We start from the raw sequence: 22608 nt of genomic DNA on the forward strand, positions 1-22608 counted from the left end.
ATGGATGGATGGATGGACGGACGGATGGATGGACGGACGGACGGACGGACGGACGGACGGACGGACGGACGGACGGACGGACGGACACAAGTTTCTTGTACGTCCGGCAAGGTTAAACGCGACCCGGGCTCAGGTCTCCCACGGAGGAACGTCAAGGCCCTGCCTCAACGCCGCCTCACGGGCTTGCTGGACTGCCCAAGTCTGGATTCCGGGGTGTGAGCTGCGCAGAGAGGCGGCCCACCTCGACGACAAGGTCTCCGGAGTAACTGCCATCCCTCCTATAACTACATTGCACTCCCACAGCATGTGTTTGAATGTTGCTGGTCCTTCCTGGCGCAATTTGCACGTGTCGTCCTGATGCTTATCTGGGAAGATACGTTTGAGACGGAATGGATTAGGGAACGTGTTTGTCTGGAGTTGTCGCCAGGCGACGGCCTGCCTCCTGTTCAATTTGGGACTCGGCGGTGGGTATATCGGAGTGCGAAAAGATTCACCCAGCGGGACCCGTAGGTAACGTGCACGTTCGAGAAGCGCTAGGATATCAAGTGGGCGGAAGCATCAACCGGCTAGCAGTCGACATAAGCAAGAGACGCCTAGAGTACTGGAGGGGGGGGGGGGGGAAGCAGGGAAGAGATTGATACGACCGCATCCGCTATAAGCATAGGTAGCGGTACAAGGTAGATAGAGAACTACTCAGGAAAAAAGTATTGAGATGTATACGAAATTGCCGGAATTATGAACATGTAGAGCATATCTGATTAAATCAAGCAGGCCAGGTGACTATTTGTCACCGCCCCGTTTCAAAGTGTACGCCGCCAACAACAACAACAACAATAATAATAATGACTATGGGACCTCCTTGTTTATACTAAATACTTGTAATGTGACCCAACTTGTAATGATAAATTCTGATTCTGAATAATAATAATAATAATAATAATAAGAAGAAGAAGAAGAATCGAGTAGTTGTGCAGTGTTTGAGTAGATTAACGTTCTTCTGTACAGGAGCAGCCTGGCAACAGTACTGCACATATTTTTGAAGACCGAAACGAGGTTCGAAACCGAAACCAGAATAAAGAAAATAACTCACGTTCATGAAGTCCTATTAAATTGTATAAAATTAAATTAAGTTGTACCGGCCTCAGCTGGCATTGCGTCAATCGCCGCATGTAAACCGTGCACACTCTCCAGATCTCGGCGGCCATGTTCACCGTCGACGTAGAGCTACGTGGGATGCGGAAATGGCCGAGGGCCGCGGACAAGCCAGATTTCTGCATCGAGTTGCAGGACATGCCAGATCGCGGCACCGCGATCTGGTATGTCTACACTTCTGCATTCCAGTTTGGCACCCCACCTCGCGTGTCTAGACGCCATGGGACCTAAGCGACGTGAGTCGACGCCCGTAGATATGCCGGCTCCCACGGCGTCCTTGCGTGACGCCCGACTTCGCCTCAACACCGAGGAACGCGGCGTCAGCCGACGCCGGTAGGAACGCTGATTGTGTGCATGTCAGTTTTACGCAGCCTTATCACAGAGATGGCCTCATACGCACGCCCAAGCGGAAACTGGGCGTAGGCGGGCTTACATGAAGACCCCCAGTTCGGCTTCGCTTCCGCATCTTGGCATCGAATATCTAGGCACGCTCTGCATCTCTAGCGTTCTCTCTTTGCGTTGAAGCCTTGCAGGCAGAGAGACGTTCGGCCGCGCCTGAACGCAAGCATTCGCGCTCCGCGCAGGGCGGCTGTGACCGACCTGTCCCGTTACGCGCCAGCGCCGGCTGAAAATCCAGCGCCGACTGGTTGCGTGCTCACGTGGGCTTCTCCACTCTTCGTCGTCGCACCGTCTGCACCGTCGTCGACGACGACGACGGTGCAGTGCGGACGTGCGTCGCATGGGCTCCGCCGAGTTTTGACCAACCCGGACCTTTTCGACCCACTGGACCTCCAAAATTTTGTTTGGAGCCTAAAGAGGACCAGAAGCGAACCACTAGGACACCAAATTCAAGACGGTGGGACCATTTTTCGGTTTTTTACCGGACTTTGAATTTGCCGGGTGGTCGGGCGAGCGCTAAGCCTCGTTGTGCCTAGCACGACTACGGGCGCTCGTGGGCACCCCGGCCTCGTCCCGTGGGACGATGCAGCCTGGAACGGACCACTGCCCCGACAACCAACCCGATTCTAGACAAACAATGGATGGACAACCCAGGGACTTAGAAGCTCAAGAAATGGAGGAAGATTACCTCGACGCCGCCGAACCCGAGCTTCCAGCGGGCAGGGGCAACGAGGAGGCCGCCATGCAAGACCCACAAAGCGGACCACAACGCGAAGAAAACCAAAACTGGGAATTAGCCATGAGTAAACGCCAGAGGAAACGCCAGAGAGAAAACGAACGGAACAACCCCGGAAATTCTCCACCGGCAGCTCAGGGTAACCTCGGCGGAAAAAACCTGGCCAACGCTCCGATAAAAGCTGGCACGCCAGCTGCGTCAAAGCAGTGCGAGAAGGAGACGATGCGGCGGCCCAGACTGAGGCTGCCTCCGCTCCCGAAAGACGACATTAAGATAATTTTGAGACCGAAAGGACTCATTGTGAGATCGCTGCAAACCCACCAAGTCGCCCGGGCCGTAGTGGCGGCAACCAACTCGAAATGTAAAGGTGAAGACTTGATTATCAGACTTCGCAGCGGCTCGAACATCATTATTGTAAGCACAGATAACGAGGAAGCGGCCCAATACGTGAGACGCATCACCCATCTCACGTTCGGGGAACGCACCCATGAAGTAAACGCTTACGTGGCAGTCCCCGAGGACACCCAACGAGGGGTAATCCACGGCGTAGACCCCGGAACATCGCCGGAGGAACTCAAGGCCAACCTACGGGTGCGGACTCAAGGAGTCACGATCCACAGCGCCCGCATGCTGGGAAAATCAAAATCTGCCGTCATCACCTTCGACGGCCCCATAACCCCAAGGCAAGTCCTATACTACGGAGGAGAGATGTGGTGCTACCCATACCGTCCGACGCGGCAGATTTGCTACATTTGCTGCCAGCAAGGCCATCGATCGGACGTTTGTCCGCACCCGGAGACCAAGGCCTGCAAACTATGCGGGACGCAGAATCCGGCAGAAGGACACCAATGCACACTCAGGTGCCTGGTTTGCGACGGCGATCACGCAACCGGCACGAAAGATTGCAAGCTGCGACTCAAGACGGCCGGAGAGCTGCGAGGGCGACGCCCTCAGAAAGGCCAGCGGCAGAGCCGGAGCCGGAGCCGATGGCGACGCCCGAGATGGTTCAGCTCGGAGGGCGACAGGGGCCGATCCCAAAGCCACAACGGGGCCGGGTACGAGGACCAGTCGCGGAGCCGAAGCAGGGGCCGGAGCCGAGGACGGAGTCGAAGCCGTGGCGGACCCAGGGACGAGTCCTTCCCACCCCTGGGGAAGCAGAACGGCAGCCCGGGGCAGCAGAAGCAACAACAACAGAAGAAAGGCGGAGTCCAGGTGAGCTGGGGAGCAGGCCCTCCCAAGTCATTGTTTCCGCACTCGGGTCAAAACAACCAAACAAACAACGAAAAGAAACTAGCTGAGGAAAATAGAGCGCTCAAAAAAGAACTTGAGCTCTGCCGAGAAGAAACGCGGCAGCTAAAAAAGAGAATAGACGACCTAATAAGGGAAATGCAGTTGCAGAGGCAAGGCGGGAACTCACCGGGGCGAACGCCGAGCCCACCAGTAGAGCTGACCACACAACAATCAGAAGAACAGAGTATTAGAAACGAACTAAAAAGCTTCATGCATACAATGCAGAATCAAATGTTACAAATGCAACAGAAAATAGCCTTGCAAGACCAAAACTTCCGCAGTTACGTAAAAAACCAAAACACACAGAGAACCACTAATGACGCCAGAGACAGGCTCTTTAACGAGAGAAGATTCGGACCAGAAAGCCAAAGTAACAACAACAATAATACATCATGGCAGGACAAAACAACCTAGAAATATGGCAGTGGAACTGTAGGGGATACCGGCGAAAGCAGGGACTCCTACAGCAGTACATAAACACTAGAGACAAACCACCAGACATTATTATGTTACAAGAAACTAATACAACACCCACCCTAAAAGGATACACGTGCCAGGAGAGCGGACGCACCGCAACCCTCATTAGCAACAAGATAGTCACCATAGCACACAAAGGAATTGAGAACACGAAAATCGAACACATAATAACCGAGATAATACCCAAAAAGAAGCACAAAGCTAAAAGCACATTTATAGTCAATTTATACAGTCTCCCCAGGCAGAAAGACGGCGACTTCGGCAAACTCTTTGCAGAAGCAAACGTGCTAGCCAAGTCAAACACCCTAATAATTGCGGGGGATTTCAATGCTAAAAGCCCGAGCTGGGGATACCAGAAATTCGAAAAGAAGGGGCAGCAAATATGCTTTGCGGCAGAAAACACAGGCTGCGACCTCTTAACGGACGAAAATCAGCCAACGCGCCAGGGTAATAGCGTTAGCCCAGACACCTGCCCAGATCTAACATTTGTAAAAGGAGCAAAGCAGGCCGAGTGGGAGAACCTGCTGGAGAACCTAGGCAGCGATCATTATGTACTGAAAACCACAATCGAAGCGGAGAATGTAAAAAGAAAAATCGGCACAGCCCATATCACAGATTGGGACGCCTTCCGTAAGCACAGCGAACAACTAAAAAGGGAAATCACCTCTATAGAGTAATGGAGCCAACAGCTAAAACAGATACAAAAACTCTACACACAGGAAATAGATAGAACAGAACAAACACCGGAGGTGGACCGGCGGCTACTCGGGCTATGGGAGGCAAGACGCGGGCTCACAAAACGCTGGAAAAGACAAAAGCTAAACAGGAAACTCAAGAAGAAGATAGCAGAGATCACAAAGAAGGCAGAAGAGTACGCAACACAGCTGGCCAGGCAAGGGTGGCAGCAGTTCTGCAGCTCACTGCACGGCACGCTCAGCACAGCCAAGACGTGGCGCATACTAAAAGCCCTCATGAACCCAACCAAAACGAAAACAGAAAGCGGCAAAGCAATCCAGAAACTGGTCCCCCAGCACGAAGGCTCCGATGAGGAACTATTGGAGGCAGTGCGTGTAAAATGTTACGGCAAAGACAATCCCAAAGGCTACGACGGGGAGTATCCGGGGACAGAGAACCCCCACATGGACAGACCGATTACAAGAGAGGAAGTTTACGCGGCAATTAGAGCGACAACCAAAAACACAGCCGCGGGCGCCGACAAGATCAGAAACTCCCTAATACGCAACCTCAGCGACGAGGCGATAGATCAGCTCACAGCATACCTCAACACACTGTGGGCAGAGGGCACGATACCGAAGGAATGGAAGCACGCTGTCGTGGTGATGATACCTAAACCCGGCAAAAAGCTTCAGATTGAAAACCTGAGGCCCATCTCCCTCACCTCGTGCCTCGGTAAACTCTACGAAAGGATAGTCACCAGAAGAATCCAACACCACCTGGAGGACAAGGAGCTATACCCGCACAGCATGTTTGGCTTCCGGGCGCACCTGTCAACACAGGACGTCCTGCTACAGATAAAAGAAGAAATCATAAACACCTCACCCAGAGCAGGCGAAAACGTTATCATGGCCCTAGATATCAAAGGGGCCTTCGACAACGTTAGCCACGAAGCCATCATGGAAGGACTGAACAACGCCAACTGCGGCAAGAGAATCCACGACTACGTGAGGGCCTTTCTGACCAAACGCACGGCAACGGTGGTATTGGGGGACCTGCAAAGCGACATCTTTACCACCCCACGCAAAGGCACGCCGCAGGGCTCCGTGATCTCACCAATACTCTTCAACATCGCAATGATCGGACTGGCTCGAAGACTCAGCAAGATTGATGGCATCCAGCATGCAATATATGCTGACGACATCACGGTCTGGGTCAATCGAGGCTCCCTGGGACAGAAGCAAGAAAAATTGCAGGAAGCGGCCGAGTGCGTGGCAGAATACGTCAGAGAAAGGGGCCTGGCGTGCTCTACCGAAAAATCAGAAATCCTGAGAGTGGGAAGAAACCCCACCAAGGAAGAACTAATAGTAAAGCTAGAGGGACAAAACATACCTGAAAAAAGCATGATACGCGTCCTAGGCATGTGGATTCAAGGAAGTAAGAAATGCAGCCACACAATCAGCTTACTACAAAAATCGACAGAACAAGTAAGCCGAATGATAACGAGGGTGTCTCATAGAAGAAGCGGAATGAGAGAAGAAGACACAATCAAGCTGGTCAGAAGCCTAGTGGTCAGCAGAGTCACGTACTCGCTCCCGTACCACAACATGACCAAGCACGAAAAAGAACAGACGGAAACGCTACTAAGGAAAGCGTATAAGACGGCGCTACATCTGCCTAGAAACACGCCCAACGATAAACTGTTACAGATGGGCCTGAGCAACACCTTCGAAGAACTCGCGGAAGCGCAGCTCGTTGCACAGATCGCCAGGCTCCAGCAGACTGCCACCGGCCGCAAGCTCCTAAAAAGAATAGGGCATAACACAGACGGACTAGAGGATCGGGCTGCTAGCATCCCAGACAGCGTTCGCCAGACACTGGAGGTTAGCCCCCTACCGAGAAACATGCACCCGAATCTCCACGCCGCCAGAAGGCAGACACGAGCAGATTTCGTGGAACGAAACCTAGCCGCACTAGAAAACACCGTATACACAGACGCGGCCGTATACCCATGGGACCGCAACACTAGAATGTTTAGAGTCGCGGCAGCAGTGGTAAACCACACGGGAGAACCAATTAGCTGCGCGACCCTGAGAAACTGCACTGTAACGGAGGGGGAGGAAGTCGCCGTAGCTCTAGCGGCGGCTGAAGGTTACCGCAGGAACAAATCTCTGATAATTCTAACGGACTCCAAAGCAACATGCAGGAACTACACACAAGGCAGAGTTAGTAAGGAAGCACTGAGAATCCTCCTCAAAACAGGGCCTCCTAACAAAAAGATAAAACATAGGATCTTCTGGATACCGGCACACACCGGTATAGAGGGCAACTCAAGGGTGGACCGCCTAGTTCGCGAACTCACGCACCGAGCAGGGCAGTCGGAAACCCTAGAGGCCCCCTTAACGGTGGAGCCGACGTATGCAGAAATACTTAACCATTACAGAGGAAGGAGACTTAAATACCCCCCACCCCACACATCGCTCACACAACATGAGGCAGTAAGCTGGCGAAGACTGCAAGCAGGTACGTTCTTCAACCTGCACACATTACACAAAATGTTCCCTACCCAGTACAGGGATACATGTCCGTGGTGCGGAACAACCCCCACGTTATATCACATCACGTGGGAATGCAAGCGTAATTTCGCATTCCATAAAGTAAATAACCCAAGTGCGGAACAATGGGAGGGTCTGCTCACCAGCAGCGACCTCGCAGCCCAACGGGCAATTGTGCAGCACGCCTGCGAAGCAGCAAGACTCAGCGGTGCCCTGGAATAGGGGCGCCGACCTTGTGAAGCGGCCAGGACTCAAAACATGAAGACACCGGCCCACCGCCAATCTCTCTGAGATATAGAGAATTAAAGTTTTTCCATTCCATTCCACTCTTCGGCGAAGCCTCGATTCTCTTGCGCGTCAGCTGAAATTAGACAGTTTTAGTTACACGTACGTAGAGGCTTTGCGTACGTAGAGCTTCTACGTGTGAGCAGTGCGCATGCGTACAACGTAGCGGGCGCGCGCGCCGTCTCACGGACGTACGTGAGATTCAATTCTTTGCGTGCTTTTCTTGCGCACGTAGACAGCTTCGCTCGGGAGTTCCGCAAGATCACGAACAAGCGATAGCGGGCCGCGCGCGCGCAGACGGCTCGCATCGAAACACGGCGACAGGGTTGAATTGGCTACCGCCGTGTTCACATTTCCCGATAGATGGAGCTACGGGGTGCCTCTTGGCGTGCGTCGCGTACGTGTAATTAAAAGCGTTTCAGATGGCGTGCGCGTAAGGTACGTAGGCTTTTCACGTTTGCGTACGTGAAGCCTCTACGTACGTGTAACTAAATCTGTCTAATAAAGCACGCGTTACGCCAGTTTGGGTGCGCATTTGCTGCTCTCATACCTGCAACACCGGGGAGACGTCGATCGAGGTCGTCGGTCGCGTGAGGTATGAAGGCTAAACCCCGTGTGCGCGATTTTGTGCGCGACAGCGACGAGCGACGGCTTCGAGCGACGGATCGGGCCGTCGCTTGAACAGATCGCTCGCTCTTGTCGCGCGATCGCTCGGTCCTGCAAATCTAGAATTCGTCGCTCGTCGCCCGGAAGTGCTATGAGCGACTAGCCAATAGCGCGGAGCCGCAACTGGACGTGCATCACTCAAGTACTACCGATTGTGGCATGGAACGAGAAAACGACTGAATTTTTTATAGTGCAAGGATAAGAACCTACCGGAAGACCTTCAGAAATATTTTAAGCTGCTTTTTACAGTAAACCACCACCAACTTAAGGTAATAAAGCACGCGTCACGCTAGTTTCGGCACTTATATTGCTGCCCTCATACCGGCGACACTGAGGAGACATCGCTCGAAGTCATCGCTCGCATGGAGTACGACTTCTAGGCGACAAGCGAAAGCGACAGCCATCTCCATCGCGTCGCTTGTCGCTGTCGCGCGCGCGATCCCTCGCGTGTGTTTTATTTATTTATTTATTTATTTATTTATTTATTTATTTATTTATTTATTTATTTATTTATTCAAAAGAACCTTGCAGGCACCATGGCAGGACATAAAGTAAGGGGGGCATATTAAACAGTAAAAGGTATAAAAAGTACAAATTTCCAACAGGAACAGTGCTATAAAAGATTACTGTGTTACACAATATTGAAGGCACTAGGAATACAAAGCAATATCTGAAGGCACACGAACACTTGTTACTGTTAACAGAGCAAAGGAATAGCGTTTATGAAAATGATATACAACATTGCAAAAATGCACGATAACATACTCTATACATACTTTACATATTCAATAGCCTGGCAGCTCTAGATTGGGTTCGTTTCGCCATCCTTGGTGTTCCTCCTAAAAGGGAGAGTAAATCAGTTGGTTACAAAATTTTAACCAGCTCAGAGGTTGAATATGCACCCAAAATAGATATTTTCATTCAATTACCCTGGAAAAGCGCGTCTGGGATCTTTACAAACCGAAGCAGCTCGTCTTACTCTTCGATGAAAATGTATTTAAACTCTGGGGTTTTGCGTGCCAGAACCGCAATCTGAGTATCAGGCACGCCATAGTCAGGGTCTCTGTATTTATTCTGACAACCTGGTCTTCCTTGGTGTGCACTCGATGAACAGTACACGGGTGATTTCGCAGTTGGCCCCCATTAAAGTGTGGCATCGGCGGCCAGGATAGCATCTCGCGACTTCGTGCTTAGCGGCGCAATGCCATAACCACTAAGCCTCCACGATGGGTACCATTTCATTATTTCCTTTCACATCGGGCAAGGCAGTGTCTGTTGTAAAGGAGGCTCCACCAGCGTACGTCCGTGTCTGACGCCTTTTCCTTGCGTATACGCGCCCTTTTGTGTCTCATTGGTACCCCATTCTTCAAGTTCCCTCTACAAAGCTTCGCTGATAGGTACTCTTTTCATTCTTTGAGAAGCTGTATTACACAATGACCTTTAATAAGGTTTCTGCTCGTTACCCCTCACTCATATCTGCCAGAAGGGACAATTCCTGAAAAAAAGTTTTCTTTATTCTGTGTGCATGATATAGTATGAGCATTCATGTCTTTTGAGATTTGTACATCTGCAGAATCAGCTACCTGATAGAGTACTTACTATGACTGATCATGCTTATTAGTTCAAGGCACTTGAACAATACATGTTGGCGCAGTGAATGTTTTCCACATTCGAAGTATAGAAAGATGCTTGTTTTACAATTGTGCTCTTTGCTTTCGGTTGGTGTTAGTATTGTTTGTTAGTTTTGCGTATGCATTCCACCCTTGTGCAATGGCCTTTGAAAGTTTAAGATTCCCTAAATGATGATGAGCTAAATCCAAGTGCAAGAACTTTTTCCTTTTTTTTTTACCTGCGACTACCATAGAAATGCGACTGCCACGGCTGACAGTTCGACCCCTCGGCTTGTGTTAGCAGCAGAACTCAATAGCCACAGTGGCAATAAATTAAATAAATTCAAGAAGAAATAAATTCAAGTTCAATAAACTAAAGAAGAATTTTGTTGTCGACAGGTTTGTGTTTTTTCTTGCATTTACATAGGTAAAAATTGCAATAGATGAGTGTGTCATTGCAAAAGAAAGCTGTTTGTGGCGCTTTATTGGATAAACCACTTATTGTGTACACTTGAAATGCAGAAATTTTGCTTTTAAATCTCAGGGTGAAATGTTCTTGCAAGCTACAGGGTATCTCACCACTTATAAAGATACTAATAACAGATGATATCGTTGTATGGGTTTACACACTAATAAATGTGATGACAAACTGATTAGAAACGCTATTTCTGCACACTTGATTAGCTGTGGACGTGTAAGAACCGTTTATACCTAAATGATGCAATCATTCACAAGAAGGGATGCAACCGGCTGACATCACTGCACAGCATAGATTTGCTTTTCTTTAAGGTGTCGTCAACTGCTGTTTCATCTACATAGGGCCAGGCTGTTTGCCTGCTATTCGCATTGTTGCACGAGTTTTGCATGACGTTGCGAAAGGCTCCGTTGTCGCTGTGCCTCCATAGCAAGCCAATAACGTTGTGTATGTATACTTAATTATCGTTCAAAACAAGGTTTAATACAGGTCTAGTCAGTATAAAAAATCCGCCACATATTCAAGGTTTATTGGATTCCGTGCAGGAAGAAAAAGAAAGGGTTCTCCATCCGAGAAGAGATAGAACTTAGTGTACATGAAACATTCGAAAACAAATTGACGACGCTGTTTATTCAAGCCATGGAGGTTAGAAAGTGCATTACAATAGCCTGTGCGTTTGGAACGCCAACCTTAATAAGCAGGTGAGGCAAGATAACCTTTCAAGGTGCATCGGGAAATTTACGCGCGACATGAATAGAATGCAATTCAACGGCTGGCGCGTTCACCGCAATGTTGAAACTTCGGGTACCTTGCAGTCTTGCCATATGCCCTTGCCGAGGTTTCAATTGTTTAAACTGCTCGTACTCGCGATTTTTTGCATACTACTCAACAATTAAGAAAATTGCGACGACCACAAGAAGTCATTTCATCTCGGGAGGATCGAGCACCTGGTAATATTGGCGATCAGCAATGGTATGTACAGTAAGTACTAGATCTATAGTCTACAAGCACCTACCGAGGATTCTTCTTCGGGGGGGGGGGGGGAGGGGGAATCTGGCCTTCACACCCTAGAAGATGCCGATAGCTACCGCCATCCAAAAGAGGTCAAAAAGGCAACAAAATCTTGACCGCCGAATAACTGTCAAGTCTCAAGATTGATGCGGTGGCCCTTTGCGAATGTGTGTGAAGAGTGGTCGCGTGGGCAGAGGGGGCGAAGGGGTATGCCGAATAATTTGGGGGGGGGGGGGTGAGGTGTAGCGCACCACTCCCTGGGTACGTGCCTGACAGCATACGAAGCAAACGCGCAAATACGCTTCGCTTGCTACGTAGAGTGTCAACGAACGCATAGAAATGGGAAGAATGGAATCCGCGGTACACGCTTTTTATTCTCCCTTGGCGTGTCGGTGATACGTAGATGACTTGGCGAACCATGTTTCCGCGCATCGCACTTGTTGAGCGAGACGCAAAGATGCGTAAGCACACCCCGAAATTTCGAGTTGACCCACCGCCAAATTTAAGTTGGCCCACTTGCTGATATCAAGCCCCGTGCACCGCCAGATTTCAAGTCGAGCCATGTCCAAGTTTCAAGTTGGTCTATTCCGACATTTAGGTTAATTGGCCCAACCCCGAATTTCAAGTTGGCCAGCCACCGAATAATAGTTGGCCTACCCTAAAATTTCAGACCCACCCCCAAATTTGAAGTTGGCCCGCCCGTATACTTTACTCTAAGCAGGGTCATTCAATACTTTCTAAAATACTGAAGGACCCTGCTATAAGCTTCCCCATGCATTTTCTAGGGAGCCTTACGAATTCCTATGTGTATTCTCTCCGATCAACCTTTTTTTTAATTGCTCCTTGTCGCTTATAAAGCTGCCAATCATCTGGATTTACACTATTATGACAATTAAATGTCTTTTAACTTCGCAAATTACGCATTTTTGTGCAAATGCAAGGCACTGCACTTTTCGCGTGCATTTTCGTGTGAGCGAGCTGGGGTGGTCGCCACGGAATGCTTCCGCATAAAGAATACAGAAGTATGCTTGTCAATAGTATTACTAGGGAGCCAAGAGGTATATGCATAGGCCCGCTAAGCATTACGATTTAGTTACATGTAGCTTTAGCAAGTGCTGACAGTACTGGAGGACATTTTGCAACGAAAAATTTAGCAGATGGCATATTTGCCTCACATGTTGAATTTTTAGTTTAAAAGATATGAAGGAGTCTTAAAAATTACTTTCTGAAAATTATTTACATTAATGTTTTTTATAATGCAAATTAGATATGAAAACTAAATTTGGAGACTGACCAGAGCACGTTTGAGGGTTTGTCAATGTATCGTACGCTAGCAATCCCCCCCATATAATTGGCTCCATTGACCATGTCAGCGCCATTCCATCATGCGATACCGTACAGGTCTGTGCAGACGACAGAGCATTCTTTGCGTACCCTGCGAGTGATATTCACTCATTACATACAATACTTCAGTCATACTTAGGAACGCTTGAAGTTTGGTTTGCCGATATTCGAATGTCGCCTAATGTCAACAAAAGTTCCTTGATTTTGTTTCCTTTGAATGTACCGGTTGAATGCCTCTCTCCAATACCATCAAGGAATAATTCCGCAAGTTGACATTATCAAATATCCAGGTGTAACATATGACGCAAGACTGAGCTGGAGAACTCACATTTATCATGTTAAATCTAAGGCAGCACGCGCTGGGCTACGCAAGGAAATTCTGATTATGGTTTGTTGCTTGTACGTTCGACCGATACTGGAATTTGGGTGCCTGCTATTCTCTGGTGGGCCAGCATACAAAATTAACCCCCTGATTCTTCTAGTGCGGGAGGCTCTCCGGAATCGTCTTGGTTTACCAAAATTTGTAGCTAACACTGTTTTATATCAAGAAGCTCGACTGCCTGCTCTTCCCTGCTGATTACGCATTCTAACGCTACAGGCGTATTTAAACATTCATGAATGTTCTTTGAGACGATCACAATTTGCATTTATTAGTGAAATGAGGGTATTTTTTGATGAGCATTAGTCCCGCTTACATAGACCTCAGTTTTTGTTTGTACAAGCTGAGCTAAACCCACTAAACGTTAATATACGCGAGATCATTTGCTTAAACAAGCTCTTGCTTAATACAGAGATTGAATTTGATTATATATTTCCATCGAATGCCAAACTCCTGCCCACTACATATTTAAATGGCATGCTACAATATAATTTAATGCAATTGGGAATAGATCATGTGATACCGACCGTTGCGTCAATGAATAAGGCGAAAGGGGGTGTGGGTATTTTCTCCGAGTCATTACCCCTGTCATATGCAGTACGCCTTCCGGATTTCGCACCCATATTTCTGGCTGAACAATCAGCCGTTATTTTAGCTGCTCGAAAACTTCAAATTATTCAAATTATTCTATAGTGGTTATAGCTACTGAGTGATCCCCTGCCAGAGCTGTGATGAGTTGCCCAAGCAGCGGCTCTCCGGGCGCGATTTTTCGGGTAGGCTTTCTCTCTGGTTTGACGGTTGCAGCCGATGAATCTTGCTCGCTGACGGTGCAGATTAAACCGTTTGTTCGCGATGAGGTGGCCCTCCATAACCTTCGTTGATGCCTCTGACACAAGAGACGCATCCCTCTTCGTCGAAGCTCACGCTGCAGCAGGCCATCGAGGATCAAGTGGCTGAGCGTGCTTACCCAGTCTTTCACAACGCTCCCGTTGCTGGGCCACTCAGCTATGCGCACGTCGCCACGATGGCCGCAACGCCTACGCGTGCGGCGTTTCGTGCACCAACGCGGACACCACCGTCTCCCGCCCGGTTAGTGCCACAGTATCACCCCCCCCCCTCCCCCGTGCGAAAGCCGCAGCGCTAACCGGACAAACGGCCGATTTGTTACTCCTGCGGAATCGCTGGCCACATGGCGCGTTTCTGCCGGCGCCGGATGCCACCTATCGCTCGCTTGTGGCAACCGAGTCGAAACTACCCGCCAAGAGAATTTCGACGCCCTGCATCACCGGCGTTGAAGTGAGACGAGTGGCGAAGCCGCCCCGAAGTTTTCGAAACCACCGCGTTCTCAGTGACGTTAGGGATTCCGACAGCGACTATACTCAGATGTAATTAAACGTTGACTACCTTGCATTCCCAAGGAACAGGGAACTTCAACTATAAAGCTTCGAGAACTTTTTCTTCGTCATGACGGCCCAAATATGTGAAAAACATTTTAAGATGTGAGATGCCACACTGACGCAGTGGCGCTGAAGGAACATGTAACTGCAAGCGTATTCGCCTTGCACGCGGTGTTGCTATTTTAAAGAATATGAAGGAATCCTGAAGAATTATTTCCTGTAAACTTTTACATCAATGTTGTTTGTAATGCGAATTATATATGTATATGAAATTTGCGGACTTGCCAGAACAAGTTTGGAGGCTTTTCAACATATCGTACGTCAGTAGTCCGGACGTACTTGGCTCCGTGTGCAATGCAGTCTGTTCGGAAAAAACAGAACAGTTGTTCAAACCTGGTGAAGCTGAGTTTCTTCGCCGCTGGTCTACGCGGTACCTAACCGTCTCCCGTGGGCAAAGTCTTTCTACAGCCTGAATAACGCTCAATTCTGTTTGCCTGAGTTGAGATTTTGTATTGGTATGCGCCCCGAGTGTCTTTCATAAATTATAGGCTGACTATAATGCTTTTGCGTGGACGCTGTAATGATGTTTTGTTGTTGTTGTGTATTGAAAAGCCAGTGTCAAGCACACACCATTTATTATTTCATTTGATAATCTGTTTTGTTTACATCAAGTTGATGTATTACGTACTGTACTTTATATTGTATTTTACGTTCATACCACAGTTGTAAGCGTGCCTACTGGTGAATAAATTTTCTTGTCAACTTCTAAACAACGCCGAACTCTGTGTATGCGCAATGTATGTATTTCTTTAAGCTCCTTGTTAATATGAGAAAAGCTTCGCAACTATAAAGCTTCGAGAACTTTTTCTTCACAAGGATGGCCCAAATATGTGAAAAACATGTTAAATTATGTGATGTCACGCAGACGTAATTGCGCTGACGTTTCGGCGCTGTAATTTCAAGGAGGGCAAGCTTCACTGTGTCCGGTAATAATCAATCGTTTCCACCCAGATTAATGAAGATGGAGTTTTACAGCGAAGCTGTTCATGGCGAGGGTTTCGCGGATTTTTCGTGTCCGTCAGCAAACCTGCGGGTGCAAAAACTCAGCTCCCGAATTTTATGCAGAATACATTCTATGCAAAAGCTCATACGTCTTATCACTAGGATATGCATTTTCGGCAGATTTTTATTAATAGGCCCAATTTTCAAGATAAGCAGAATCTCAGGTCGGTAATCTTTCTTTTTTGCTTGCTTGCGAGCCATTTATTGCCTTAAGTGACGGACAAATTTCTCGTTGCGTACGTATAGAAAAGCTTACGCATTTAATAATAAAAGTGATACGAGAATGGTGTGTGCGTACCTGTCGCAACGATGACCACCAATCAGGACAGTACACCTGTTCGAACCTTTGTTCAAAATTCGTTCACCTCTGTGTCGTGTGCTAAACAGGGCCAGTATCCTTAAACGATCACTTTCGGCGAAACTATCGTCTTGGCCACGCCTTCGCCATCGGCGCGCGCTCATTGGCTGTTTTAGCGAAATCGGATGAGCTGATTGGCTGGTTGAGCACTACGTCATCCGATTTTGCTCGCCCAGCCAATCAGGCCGCGCTTGACGGCGATACTATCGCCGAAGTGGATCGTTTCAGCATTATACGTCTCCAGCTTCGCTGGTCGTCCATTTTCTCAGAGCCTAATCGTCCATAATTTTTTGTTGAGGAATGCTACTTTAAATCATTTACTCTCCATTTTTTGAGGCGCCTTCAACGAGGTTTATGACAATGTCGCCATGACGGAGCCGACTGCTCGTATAAGTTAACGCGCGTGGTAAGATGCGTACATTACCCGCCGTGGTTGCTTAGTGGCTATGGTGTTGGCCTGCTAAGCACGAGGTCGCCGGATCGAATCCCGGCCACGGCGGCCGCATTTCGATGGGGGCGAAATGCGAAAACACCCGTGTACTTAGATTTAGGTGCACGTTAAAGAACCCCAGGTGGTCCAAATTTCCGGAGTCCCCACTACGGCGTGCCTCATAATCGGAAAGTGGTTTTGGCACGTAAAACCCCATAATTCTTTTTTTAACATGCGTACATTATACTCGGTTGCTCTTCCTACATCTATAAGCATTGTCTCGTTAGGAGGGACAGGTAGATCACGGCGAGTTTCAGTCATGCCTCTGTGGAACGTTAGTTTTAGTTTGTATTTGAGCAAGATTCTTGTAGCCACTTGTTCTCAGCTACTAGACCTATTGTATAAAGCTTTGTTGACATGGAGCTCGACGCGAGGTGGTCGAGTAAAAAGCCGGAGCTGAGCAAAATCGACCCGACCGTGTTTACCCGAATTTAGCCAAGAGGATCGAGTGAACGGGTCGACCCATACCTCACACGCATTGTGAATATGGCTGACCCAACCCAATTCTATCGCTCACAGCACCCGACCACGTACGCGGTTTACTCGGAACAAGCGACCAGATTTGGGCCCTGCGAGACGACTCGCCTCGACATTGTCGAGTCTATGTAAAGGTAGCTTGCGTTCGTGGGCATGCGCACGCTTTTCCGCCGCACATTTGTGGCTTAAAAATTTGGAGGACGCTTAAGCTTCGCGTTTAAAAGAGTGGAACGCGATAGGGTTCAAGGACCTCTTACTGCTTTTCGTTCTTCCCGGCAACTGCAGCTTATGTAACCGCAACGTTTACCGGGAAACGCTGGCTTCGAACGCTGTGCAGGAAGGCGAGCTTTCTGGTAGAAATGCGGCCTCTTGCGTAGGCCGATCTCCTGTTATTGTTTTGCTCTTTCAATGTTTCCGTCTGAGAAGAGTTAAGATAAAGGACATGCGGTGTCGATGTTTCATTACATTTGTTTCTAGGCTGCCGTTCTTAATATTCCGAGTAATAGCATCGTAAAGAACGAAAGACAAGGTATGAGAAACTTGGGTCGTAGCGAAGTGGTTGGGTATGCGTGGTTCGGAATTTTCTCCGAAATTCTTTTTGCCGACGCCGGATTTTCTGCGGCACGCGGGCTGCATACCCCGTCGCGTTAAATAAAACGCCAGGAATCGATCGAAGCAAAAAAAATAATAATAATAAATAAATAAAGAAAAGACACATTCTCAGGCTGCTGTCACGAATTCTCGCGAGCGCAAAGTCGTCAGCGTGTGTCGCATTATTTTTAGAGGCGTTGCCGAAATAACGCGGGGGGGGGGGGGGCGGCATCATTTTGTTAAGCTCCGTGGTTCGTACACGCCGTATGACGCTGTTCCTTCGCTCTCGTGCTTTTGTTGTACGCGTTTTTCTTCGTTCGCTTCATTTCAAGGTGCTTTTGTCCTATAAAGGCTAGCATGCAATCTACCACCGGGCGAAAGCTGTTACATACGTGTCGCGGGGCAAGTATTAATGGCGTCTATACGCGGGCGAAAGCGGATGGTCGTCTCCTCGTAAGACGACCGTCGGCACACGTGCCACAAGGAATATAGCTTCTTCGTTCTTGTAATTGCTATTGCCGGGAGCGACGACCGCATCAGGCGAATTTCGGTCTGCAAAAGGCCCTAGCTTCGCGTATCTGGGTGGTCAGTCCGATTACCTTTACGTCGATGGTTGTACACGTCTGTTTCGGCTAACATCATCGTTCCGATTATACTTGCGTTTCCTTGTAAGGGTAAGTCGCCCAAGAGAGAGAGAGCGAGAACCGTTATTTCTTTACACACACGATCCGACGTGGTTTATCAAGAACGGACGCAGGCTGGCACACGAATTAGCGTTACTGAATTGGCACACACCTGAGTTCGCTCACTATCGTGAATTCGTTCAGCATTTCTATGAAACCGCCAAGGTCTTCCCCAAAGTGAAGAAACAGTAAGTTGTGGCTTACGTCTAGGCGTTGCATTAAGCAACGCATACCCATTATTGATAGAAATGAACGACAGCGCCTGTGGCAATGCCCGTCGTTGCGAGGAGGGTTTGGAGCAGTCACCCGTCGAAGACGAAAGGTGCTTGCCCACCGCACCGCAGCAAACCAGCTAGACGGATGACCATCTTTTTTGTTGTTGTTGTTGTACTCGAGCGAGATTTTTGGACCATAGCCTCGGGAACCACAGCTGCAGAAAGCCACAAAAGCGCTGCTTTGATTCCCGAAGGCGACCGGACTGAGCGACCGTCTGTGACACAGAGTTTCAATGCGTCAGTGATTGCAGCGCACATGAACGACGTAGTTCTCTCCTTCTCTTTTCTCCCCTTTCTCCTTCCTCGAGGACAGGGTAGGACCAGCGCTGATGTGTTTCGTTTCTTATTTTTTTTTTTGATGTCTCGTCATTCAATCCTCGTCTCTTCTGGCGCTGCAAACCTTCCGTCTATAACGAACCATGCAACTAGCCTTGCCCAAGAGTCTAATGATAAAAGCACTGCTACACGCGTAATGCGCGAGACGCACGCTCAGCTACGAGCTGCGGCAAGTTGTCTTTTTGTACACTTTCATTTCCTTTTGCCTTTATAATGCTACGTTTCAATTAAACTTAACGGTTAAATTCATCTATGCTTTTGTCTGATACCATTGTCTGTTTGCTTCATTGGCTGTAACTTACGGTCTTTGTAATGTTTTTGTACTGGTGGTCACGCAATAACCGTTGCGGCGTAGACGTGCATTGACAACGCATCGTAAGTTGAGACAGAATCGGAGTAAGGTCGACCGCAGTGCATTCCAAACACCGCACCTACGATAAAGGTGCGCGTACGTACGTTAGCACATTTCAAAGCGGCAGCTCTGTTTAGCTGTATACTCCATCCACTTCTGTTGAATGGACGGCCCTTCTCGCACGATAATGCAATGAATGGGGCGCCGCGAATGGGGAAGAGGAGAGTAAATGGAGCGGAGGAGAAACCACAGGTGTGCGGGAGGAGATGCGGGAACGTAGGAATTATCATACGGTCGTCGTCACGTTAAGCTCACTCCGTTGCCGGCGTCAAGTCTTCGTCACGTGTATCGTCACCGCACCACGAAGCTAGCTATCGCTTGGCTTCGGCAGTTATCCCCTGATGGTTCTTTTACCCAGAGAGAGAGATAGAGATAGAGAGAGAGAGCGAAGTAAGGACAGCGAAGTTAACCAGACATTTCTGGTTGGTTGGCTACCCTGTGCTGGAGAAGGAGCTATGAAAGATGAGAGAAAAAAGAAAAGAAGACGAGGTTGGGTATACGGATGAACAATATCAGATTAAGGGGGGGGGGGGGGGGGGGGTGCGCTGTCAGGCAGTCTGTCAAGCCGACACAGCGTCCCACAGTGAACAGTGCCGCACAGTCGCAATTTGTCACACAATTTCGTTTTTTTTTTTTTTGAGGCATACGCAAGCAAAACCGAAACCGGTTTCGGTTTCGAAACCGGTTTCTGCCGAAACTGACAGGGTCTTTGGTGATAATGACGATATGAAGACATTAATAATGGTAGTTTGATCTGAAAAAAAAACCGATATGAGGGCTAAAGTAATGGCAGTCCCGAGATAATATCATTCGGAGTAACATTTTCTTGAAACATCACTGTAAGTGCGGCTCCGAGCGTCATGCTACAGCATGTACGTCACGCGACGCCTGCCGCTGTAGTAAACCACCGAGTAAATCTAAATTACAGATATCGCCGATTTTAGCGTCTAACGAAGATATGCTTATAACAGATATTGGATATAACGAAGGTATTTTTGTGTCGGGTGCGAGTTCGTTATGGTGGGGTTCGTTTGTAATCCCGCAAATTCGGAAGTGTTTGTGCAACTGTAAGGAGGTGCACACGCTACAGATAACGAACATCTGTCAGTACCACCCGACTTACTACGTCGACGGGTTACTACCCTTACCTGTGCAGCATGATTTTTCCTTTCATTTCGGAAGTCCTGTCGGGCACTTTTTGCTGCCAAAGCCGTTTACACAACGGCATTGTTCAAGCAGCGCTTTTTCTTTTCTCTGTTGTATACGCTGGGCAGAGCGAGCCTTATTTATGGAGACCCGTCGACGGCGGCTGTCCACGCCTCTTAAGTGTACGATGACACGACGCACGCGCTGCGTCAGAAGCGTACGTCCGGCGCTTGTCACGGTTTAATTAACGATGCCTCGAGCACCACCTGTGCGCGTGTGGAGATTGCTTCTAGCGCACGTCTTGCAGTGCTTGTGCTTTTCTTTCTTTTTTTTATATTTAATTTGCTTCATACAATTGTAAGGTGTGACTCCCCCCCCCCGAAGATGAAAGGGGGATTCCGGGAATGTCGCCTGTGCACGACCGTTTGGTGCCTGTACAACGTCGAACAAAATACCAGGAGAAGAACCCGGAAGATAAACGTATATATACACAGTTCTAGGCCGATTCCCCATAGTGGGCTTACTACCGATTCCTAGATGTTCAGGGGCGATACTACTTGTCGGTAGTGGTCCGTCGATGGAATGGAAATGCTTGAAATTTTTTAACTGAATGTCTGTGGCGCTCAAGGGGCCCGATTCTGCTATTGCCGCGGATTTTCGAAGACACGATTATGTTTAACGACTTTGGATAGATTTGGGTTTCGTGGTATCTAGGTCACGTTCGTCTCCTAAAGAAATTAGACGATTTGAAGCCTTCTAGTGCGCGTAGTAGGACAACGAAAAAAAAAAGGCGTCAAAGTTAAGCTTGGAACTAAAAAGCCGCACCGAGTTAGCCTAAATAAAGCCCTGGACGGAACAGTATTGATGCGTAATTAGCAAATAAAAAGAATGCCGAGATGAAACCCATATGCGCTCGTTCAAACTGCGCGCCCCCAAAACCGGAACCCCGAAGTGCGGCTTTAGTCAGTAAGGAAACATGACCCGATCCAGCAGATAGTGCAGTCTAGGAATGCGCACCAGTCCCGAAGGTAGTGCAGTCTAGAGAACAAACCTTATGGTACATTAACCTTGCCCTTTTTTTATGGCAATTAACCGCTGTTGACTGGCCCCTTGTTTAGCATTCTTCAGCATTGCATATATATATATATATATATATATATATATATATATATATATATATATATATATATATATATATATATATATATATATATATATATATATATATATGGCTCTTCAAAATTAACTTACGCAGATCTTGTTGCCAGAATTGTTCCATCGGTAACAACAGCAAAGAATTAAACACTTGTGTCTGCGTGCCACAATATTTCAGTGTGATGTGACTACCATGGGTTCATTTTTTTCTTGTTTGTTTGTTTGTTAGCACGAACCCAATTTCCGACAACATGCATTGAGTATGTGCTTGCCATCGATGCACGACTTTGTTGTACCTGCCCGAGGAAATCAGCTTTGGTGATCGCAGTACACATAAATAAATTAATAAATGAAGACAAGCAAACAAACAAACAAGCAAACAAGCAAACAAACAAAAACCACCGCATACAATGCACGTTTGGACGGAAGAACACCGCTCGGACTCTCTTCGGTCCGCTCACTTCCTTGCGGAACCGTGCACGTATACACACGTGCGTGTTCTTGTGTATACTCTCTTTTGTGCCTTCCTGCAGACTCGCGCACGCAGAGCGTTGCATGTGTTTCGTGCTCTTAAATGTTCATTGAGTGTTTTCCGATGCCTTTTGTGCCTCCATGCTGTGTTTAGCCCGCCAGGAGTAGTAGCCGTTGCCGTCTAGAGTCCGCCAGCCTGCTCTGAAGTTAGGTACGTAAGCCCCACACACGTACGCGCACGCGCGCTCGAAGGCCGCGTGTTTCGGTAGAGATCTCGTTTCTCCCGCGCTCTTATACGACACGTTCGCTTTCGCCTCGCATTCGACGCGGAGATGGGGTTGGGCGCTAACGAAAACAACGAAAAAGAAAAAATCAAGTTCAGCAAACGACGCACCCCCGCCCGATCGACCGTGAAATCAGTGCCAAAACCCTCCGCATCCTTCCTTTCCCTTCGGCATCCAGAATACTATACGCCTATAACCCTTTTGCCGTTCTCTCGTTCGCTGCACGCCAGCGCAAGGCCGGCCACGCTTCCGAGTTGAAGGATGGCCCGCCGTTCCACATGGCTCGCGCTCGCGCGCTCGCTTGTACGCATGTGTACGCGGCTGCCATTTTGTTTTTTTGCGCTTCGGGTTTCGCATTCCGACTGTGCCGACGTTCGCCGCCGGGCGGCGCGGCGGGCACCGACGCCCACCACGCGC

At 48.5% G+C, this 22608-nt stretch overlaps 1 protein-coding gene across 2 annotated transcripts in view; it reads left to right on the plus strand.

Moving 5' to 3' along the window:
* Positions 1–22608, plus strand: part of LOC135899814 (bromodomain-containing protein 4-like) — a 395916-nt gene that overhangs the window by 287784 nt on the left and 85524 nt on the right. The window lies entirely within an intron of this gene.

This window comes from Dermacentor albipictus, chromosome 2 (assembly GCF_038994185.2).
Source record: "Dermacentor albipictus isolate Rhodes 1998 colony chromosome 2, USDA_Dalb.pri_finalv2, whole genome shotgun sequence".
In the NCBI taxonomy this organism is placed as follows: Eukaryota; Metazoa; Arthropoda; class Arachnida; order Ixodida; family Ixodidae; genus Dermacentor; species Dermacentor albipictus.